Source organism: Ornithodoros turicata, chromosome 4 (assembly GCF_037126465.1).
Source record: "Ornithodoros turicata isolate Travis chromosome 4, ASM3712646v1, whole genome shotgun sequence".
NCBI lineage: Eukaryota > Metazoa > Arthropoda > Arachnida > Ixodida > Argasidae > Ornithodoros > Ornithodoros turicata.
In genome coordinates this window covers 51,214,474-51,222,713 of record NC_088204.1, presented here as the reverse complement: position 1 = coordinate 51,222,713, position 8,240 = coordinate 51,214,474, and positions in this window count along the sequence as shown.

Sequence of the window (8,240 nt, the reverse complement as noted above, 5' to 3'; positions counted from 1 at the left end):
TGCTCAATTGGTTTAATTCATGTGTGGTGCACCACCTTGTTTTAAGTCTTGGCACATGTTAGTGGCACACCCTGTATGTGCATCTAAGAGGGAGGTGTTGCCACATACTAGTGCTTCAATTTACCTGAACCCCACACCTGACACGCACAATAGACTCTGGTGGAGAGAATATAAGTAGACCATTGTGTTTTCGTTTTTTTTTTTTTTTTTAATTAGGGAGTGGGGAAAAAATTGGGCTTTATTTCAGGAGCTGTAAAATTGGGTCATATGTGGTGTAAAAGTGGATTTTCAGGTGAAAAATGAAGAAAGCAAGCACTTATTGCATTTGAGATGAACATGAGATGCCAAGCAGCTTTGGTGAACGCATATCTAAGAGGAACTGCCGATGCCGCCAAGTTAAGAGGGAAACACGCAGAACCAGACGGGACAGGCTTTCTGGTCTTGTTCTGTGTGTTTCGTCTTAACTCAGCGCCATTGCCACTTTTTCTTAGACATGAACCAACTAGCCCAACAACGTATATTATTAAGGTGAATGCATAGTTGTCAGCTTTCTCCAGTGCCTACATTCATGACTGAATTTGCACTGTCGCAACCTGGTTTTCAGGGTTATTTGGGTTTGACCCAAACTGACAATGGTGCAAATTGGGGGCAAAAAAAGGGGTTTAACTCTAAAACACAAGGCTCGAAATACAAGCTACAGTCAGAGCCAGCTGATTGTTGTATTTCAAGTGGGCCACATTCTACATTTCAGGTTTCAAGCATTAATTATTTGTTCTGTGAATTCTGAAGCAATCGAATTTCATGTATGCTTATATTTCATGGTGTTCTCTTTGCTAGTCATTCCATTTTGCAGAAGAGTTGATCATTGGTAGGTGTTTTATATGCAGATTTCCTTTTGCTCTTTTGGTAAGAACCTGACCTTTTTGGTAACCTTAAGTTTGATAGTATATTTGCACCGGTAGTGTGATTCTCTCGGCAAGTAAACCGACTCCGTCCCCTGGTGCTTGATAAATATGGTTTGTTCTTATTCTTTGCCAGCTGTGTAAGTATGCCATACGTAGTGAAGATACACTTTTTCTACTCAAAGATAGAGGTTGTTTATGCTTTGTGAATGATGGAATGAAGAAACATACTGCATCTGCATTCATAATGTGAGGATGTTACAGTGAAATGCACAGCACAGGTTCCAGCTACACCTTAGGTACTAATGCCATCCAGCTTTGCTTCTTTTGTTGACATATCGTGGAATGTGTAATTAAAGAACCGGAGTTTCCGGAGAAAGAACTGGAGCAAAGAACTGGAACAGAAGGTCTCAAAGAATTAAATGTAAAAAGAGAAGCTTGAATGGACATCTGGTCTAAATGGCTCATGTGGAGCAGTTCAGTAAACATAACATGAGGACATATTGAGTGCTCACAGGGTGTAATGCCAGGGTTATCGTAAAAATATTCATCTTCAGCGTCAGTCATTCAGAAAGTGACTGTCCTATCCAAAACTTGTGCGTGCCACTTCAGACAAGATCTGGGTGTTTTCAGAAGCCTATCTAAGATATGCTGTTGAAATCTGGATTGCCTCACGACAAATGTTTCTTTGTGCCACACAGAAGCTAAATAAAATTATTTCTAATTTTGAGAAATGTGACGTAAATTAAACAATGAGATGGTGTGGGCTGGTTGGTGTATCATACTCTGTAAAAATATTTAAAACAAAAACAGTGCTGGGAAACACCAAAACGTCGGAACAAAAAAATGGACAACACGACACAGCCCGTGGTGCGCAGCACAATGCTGTTGCCGTGTCGTCTGTTTCTCCGTTCTGTCTTTTTAATGGTCCCCAGCACTGGGGTGTTTTTAGATTTTTACCGAGTGTGATGTAAAGATACGCATAGTCTGGACCTACATTTTTGTGCCACAAGCCCCACCTTCAATCTATAGAGATCTCCGACAATACTAAAACGAAAGGAAGAAGAAAGTACATATGATTGCCCTAGAGCTTGAGCACCGCAAGGACCACGCTCTTAAAGGGACCATGAAAGGAGTATTTACAGTATTTAAGTATTTTACAAACCCACAATCATTTTTAATGTGTTCCCCTATACTGAAGCATTGACTCTGAAATATTAAGTTGAAAATCGTTCAAATAGTGAAGCTATTCTATATTAACCACGGGCGTGAACGGCAGCTGCTACGACCCCCCTCTGAGGCGAACTGGCCGTGAGGCCGTGACATCAGTGGTGACATCATGCACAGAACATGTTGCCGATTCGTGGACGGGCTTTTGCGAGCAAACTGCAAAATTTGCAAACAAGCTTGCATACTTCGCCATGAAATATGTTTTAATTTGACCTGGAGGCAAGATTGTATCTAGCCGTTGACACAGAATCCTACAAAAAATGTAATATAGCCGTTGACTGTCAGCGTGGTTACCGGAGCACGTTGTTCTCTTTGAACTTCTTCTTCGTCAGAACATACCTTCGTCGGTGACTTTACGAGCTGCTGAGTACCGAACGATCCATAGAGGCTGTGTGTGTCGCATGATCCCTTCCTCCATTGCTGACAATTTATCTTTCGCCATATTTCAAGTGATTTCGACGGCAGATATATGACGTCGTTGTTGTCCAAACCGAAACTATGCACCCACATGGTCCTGCGTGGTGTGTCCTCCTCGTCGTTCACAGTTGCCTGAGAGAATTGGATGGCGATGGACGTAAGCCCGCTTCAAAGGCATATATTCAGCGGTCACGCCCCGCTATTTTTGTTTGATAACTGCGCCCCAGTTGTACTGAATACGGTTAAAAGTCGATGTGTTTACGATAGCGAGGGATCATGAGGACGGTTTCCTGCAGAGTACTCGGAATTCGCGAAAATCATTTCATGGTTTCATTTCATGAAAATCATTTCAGATCCTGCGCGAGCAGGCTTTCCTTTGATGTACCCAGGGATATCCTCAGAATTTTCAACTGGGGGTGGGTGGGGGGTGGGTCGCCCGTATCTGCTGCTTTTGTGTCGTTTTTGGCCTTTCTTGACGGTATTTTGGGTATGGGGGGTTGCAAGATTTTTGGGGGGTGTTGGGAAAATGCTTGGAGGTACACGGCCGGGCCTGTCCCGATAGCTCCATACCTGGCACAGCAGGGCGTGAAGAAATTGTTTCCCGGACCGAGCCCGATAAATTTGTAGGCTACCTGGGCCTGTTAACTACAGGGCAAACTGATCCCAACCTGATCCAGACCTGCCAATGTATGTGCCTGACCCGGCCACATTGTCAGACTCGAGCCTCGCCCTCGGCCCAGGCCCGTCAAAAAAATGCTTACCATCAAATGAGGAAATTTTATTTAGGACAATGAGGTAGAGAGGAGGAAATAAGGTCACGCAGCGCCCCCGCAAGAAAAAATGAGGGATTACTCGGGCAACAGTGGGTTGTTACAATAGACATTTAGAGAGTTTTAGTACATCGTACGCAAAGGCAATAGCGTACGTAACAGATAACGTTGATGGTGTAGACAAAAGGAGACCAGACCCGATACCAGCAGCTGACTTCACTAGCAGTGAACTGAACCGTAACTCAGCCTAGAAGCGAATAGCCAAAGCGCAAGACCCCCGCGCCCCCATTCTCCTCTTCGTTCTCAATCTTTAACATCCTCCCCGGGGTCAGAATCCACGCTAGCTTCGAGTAGGTAGAGCCGCTAACCAGCTCCGGTGGCGCAGCGGTAACGCGTGCGCTTGGAGACTGGGAGGTCCGCGGTTCGAATCCGCGGGCCGGCTGTGCCGTCTGGGGTTTTTCCTGGGTTTCCCTCAGATGTGTAATAGGCGTATGCCGGCACAGTTCCCCTGAAGTCGGCCCATGGACGCAGCTATCCTCCCCCCGAGCGGATTCCGCTCGGTCTTCCACTTCACCCTTTCTCCTCCTCTCCACCACCTTTCCCTTCCCGAGAAACATGCCGCCTAATCAGGCAGGCAGACCTCTCGGGTTCCTCCCAACGACACTCCTCCTCCCTCCTCCTCCTCCTCGGTAGAGCCGCTGCGCAGGGCGCACGATATGTCGTTTGTTCTGCAGTCTTACCCAGTAAACCAAAGGCGTCCCCTGAACGTCCATGTCATATCCTGACTCGGAGGTTGGAACGTCCCAGGGAACACGCCACAAATCCCATAGACATCATCTGTACGTCCAGGGGACAAAAAAATCTTCCCCAGTTGCACATTCCACGAACATCCCACAAACGTACAGTAGACGTCCGTGGGATATTGACAGCTTTGAGATCGAGACGACGCATGGATGTTTATTGGGAGCTTGAGTTGCTTTTATCATCTTCAAATCATATTTTGAAACATTTTGCGAGATTTGTGTGTATGTGTGTAGGGGGCTGGTGTCGGCACCATTAACGGACCCTTAACTATAGAGTGGCCACCACATAACTATTTCATTCCCTGTTGCCCCACTGTACCCGTTTCTGGTAATTCCCATAACAGACACAGAGCGCGGTGGTTTAAATAAAGCTCACAGTCCAAAAAGCTTCAAAAGGTACTAGCACTCCCTTTCCAAGAGAAAACAAATACTATATTGCTTGTCGCGCGAACTTCCGCGAATTCGAGGGTACTCCTCGCCTCTGAAACAAAACGGATGGTGAGCTGTCTAAGTATAATCCGATTATGCACAAAAACAACAGTCAAGTGACGAGTTGCGTGGTGTATTAACTCTGCAACAAGGTAACGCCTGTGTTTCTTACTGCTCTTGGTCTGAGACACTCAGTATAGGTTCATCGAAAGTCAAATTTGAGAGTGCCACAGAATTCCGCATGCAGAGATGCGGAATTCTGTGGCACTGTCAAATTTGACTTTGGGTTTGACCAGGTTGGGAGCAGCCGATAGTCTGTGCTTCTTCGGAGTACCCTTCTCATTGCTGGTGACATATTTAAAGGGAACGGTCTGAAACGGGATAGCCATATGTGCGCGAAAGCCACTCGAAGTCTGTGGATGCTAAGAAGGAAATTTCGCCATGGCACAACGAAAGATTAACAGCATATAAAACCTTTGTTCAACCTCGTTTAGAGTATGCATCTGCAATCTGGGGTCACTACACAAGCACGCTATCCGAAAAAATAGAGAAAGTACAAAGATCTGCTGCCCTGCTTATCTTGTCTAGGTTTCGAAGGACTTCTTCCGTTACATGTCTGTTGCAAGAACTAAATTTAGATGCACTTGCACATAGGCGAAAAGTAAATAAACTAAAACTGTTCTTTCTCCTATAAATGGTCAGTTCATTACAATCAATTACACATTGTTAAAATTTATCCACATTCAACAGGAATAAATCATCGAAAAATGTCATTAATTTATTTTTTATTTATTTGACAAAGGGTTGGGGGATTAACATGTATGGCATGTTTAGTCACTATGTCCCAAGCAGCACAATGTACTGAAAGTCGAGTGCAATAGGGGTGGACGGGTAGGTGGAAGGCCTTGAACAGACTGGTGAAACTAAAGTACATTGATAAGACACATACCGTCCACCCCTATTGCAGTCGACTTCCGGTACATTGTGCTGCTTGGGGTGTCAGAGCGGAAAAGCTTATCAGGTTGTCGAACGGGCTAGGGTGAACAACATGGGCCATTGGACCGCTTCTTGGACACGAAAAAGTGGGTTAGCATGAGGAATGTGTTTACGAGCAAGCGGCAGTTAAATGTTGCTTAGGATAACGGCATTTAGAACTCCGGCGTTCAACACTCCAAGTGAACCAATTAAAAATCGATCAAACGACCGCTGTCGTTTCGATCTTCGATGAAATGTCTTTCGACCAAATCATATGTCGGCACAGTTCCTTTAGAAGCCGACCAGGATGGGGTGTAGCACGATTCCCCCGTCCCAACTCCCCCGTCTCATTTCCCCCACGCCGTCTCCCCCGTGTGTCAATTCCCCCGTGTCAATTCCCCCGTGACACTTTTCGCGCAGTTTGCGTTTCAGAAACGAAACAAAGACTTTGATAGGCGTCGACAGTGACGCATTTAGTGTTTGAGCCGTCGGTATCTAATCAAGTGATCTCATCAATGGTCATCTATACGGGCCGTTTTGGGCGATACTCAGCATTTCATGAACACTCTTCCTAGAAATACCTGGCAAAACCACCAATCATATGAAGGTACAGCTACTGTGATGACTAGAGCCTGCATATTTAGGCATGAAAAAATTTTGGTTTCAGGCGCCTATAAAAGGAAAAAAAAACCTCTTTTAAGGCACTACAAAGGAGTTGTAGGCATCACAAATTACAGCCCAGTTTTTCGTGCTCTACGCAGAGCCCAACTCCAGTGTGGAAAGCAGAGAAAGGAGTGGATCTTGATGTCACATGGAAGACAAAAATCAGCCCTGCAACTACGGTCTCAGGGCTACCGGAAGCAACATAAATGAGTCGTTACATGACATCTGTATATACATAGAACTAGAAATACTCGAACACGTTGCTTTTAACGCCAAGTGACCCGTTCCATCTAATGGCGCTATATTGATACTAACCAGCGATTGACCTCCAATCAAACCCCAAGCTTGTTATTTATCAGCAATTTTGTCAAAAGCGCCCCTTCAAGCAATAAATGAGTTCGAAAACGTGCGGGCAGGTATCGTAGAGCGACGCCTTCCACAAGCCTTATCTGTTTTTGCTGCCGAATAGTAGGAATAAAGCTAGTTACAGTCGTTTATATCAAAACAGGCACTAACGCCGAAATTGAATTCCACAAAAAAATTCAGCATTTTTGCGGCATATAGACATGACACGCTTTAGCCTCGCCGTTTAAAAATAAGAGATGAATAAAATTCAGTGGCGATTTAGCGGTAAATGCGAGAGAAATGTGTTAGCATTAAGCGCCTTTTCCTGTCCATACTTGACTTCCGGTTGTCCACTTCCAGTCTAAACCCGACTTCCGTTTCTGCACTTCCGGTTGTCCACCTCCGGTCTATACTTTAAATCGGGGGAATCGTGCACCACCCCCAGGATGCACATTCCCCTAGGCCGTCAGTCGTGACGTTGCCCACCTCTGTGAGGCCAACAACGGCGAGGCCTTTCATCGTCACCACAGTGAATTAAATTAGCCTACCTGAGGTAGAGTGTGGTTGACAAAACGTCTAAGAGAAAATATGGCCGATGAACGGATATCAACATGGAACGCCGTCTACTCCATAGCGCATCAAGCTACATAAACGAGTAAACATAAGAGAAAACGAGTAGTAAAAATAAACTTAAGAAATAACATTAAACTGAATATATGTTAGAGGTTCAACGATAACACCCAGTGAGCTTGAACTAGCGGTGCAGGAAAGAGGATTGACGCTGCACAGCGTCGCAGTCAGGCACAGGCGTCATCGAATGGTCCTGTAGCATTCGCTACAGTTCCACAGTATAAAGTCTGCGTCGTGAAGCGTACATTAGAAGTAGTTTTGGTATGTGCTACAACGTGTCTGTTTTTGCATGTTCTTGCCGGTTAGGTGTTTTTTTGGGTCTAAATACCTGTCTATTTTCATGGTTTTAGCACGTAAATTTCCGAGTTCTACTTATAAGAGGAAGTAATGTTGTTCTTGAATGCCTAAAACGGTGGGCAGACAGAAGTGAGTTGAAAACCAATCATCCAAAGACCCGAGCAAGTCATCTTCCAGACCGAAGAGAGAATAACTATAGGAGCGAGAATGTGTAGAGCATGTTGGATGGAGTTCCGGAAAAAAATAGTCCCGGAAAAATTGGTCCCTGGTTGCGTGGCGAAAGAAATGGTCCCGCGCGCTTCCGTGCGCCCAAAAATAGAGGAGCGTCGTTGTGGACACCTGATAAACCGAATCATAGCCAATCAAGTGAGCTATCATTCGCACTCCTCATTTGTTCGAAATTGGAAGACATGCTTTCTTTAATTAACATTAATCTTAATGAACAATAAATGCTGCACGCCATTTAATGAGGAACATAAAAGTGGTTCCATTTGCTGCACCGCTTGTATTGTACAAATTGCGTCTGTTCTTTCTGTTCCTCTCTTTATTTTGCGGAGTACAGACAACGCGACAAGATCAGGAAGCAGTTCTGCAATGTCTGCTACCTTCTCCTAAAAGTGAAAAAAAAAAAAAAGTAAGAGTCGTCTTTCTGCAGAACGAAAATTCAAATCTCAGTTCTTTCTTATTCTCACTGATCAGGCCATATCTTCTGTTTTGTCGACCAACTCGTGGAGTGGTAAAAGTTGTTTGGATTTCTGTAAAACGCTAACAACTTGGGG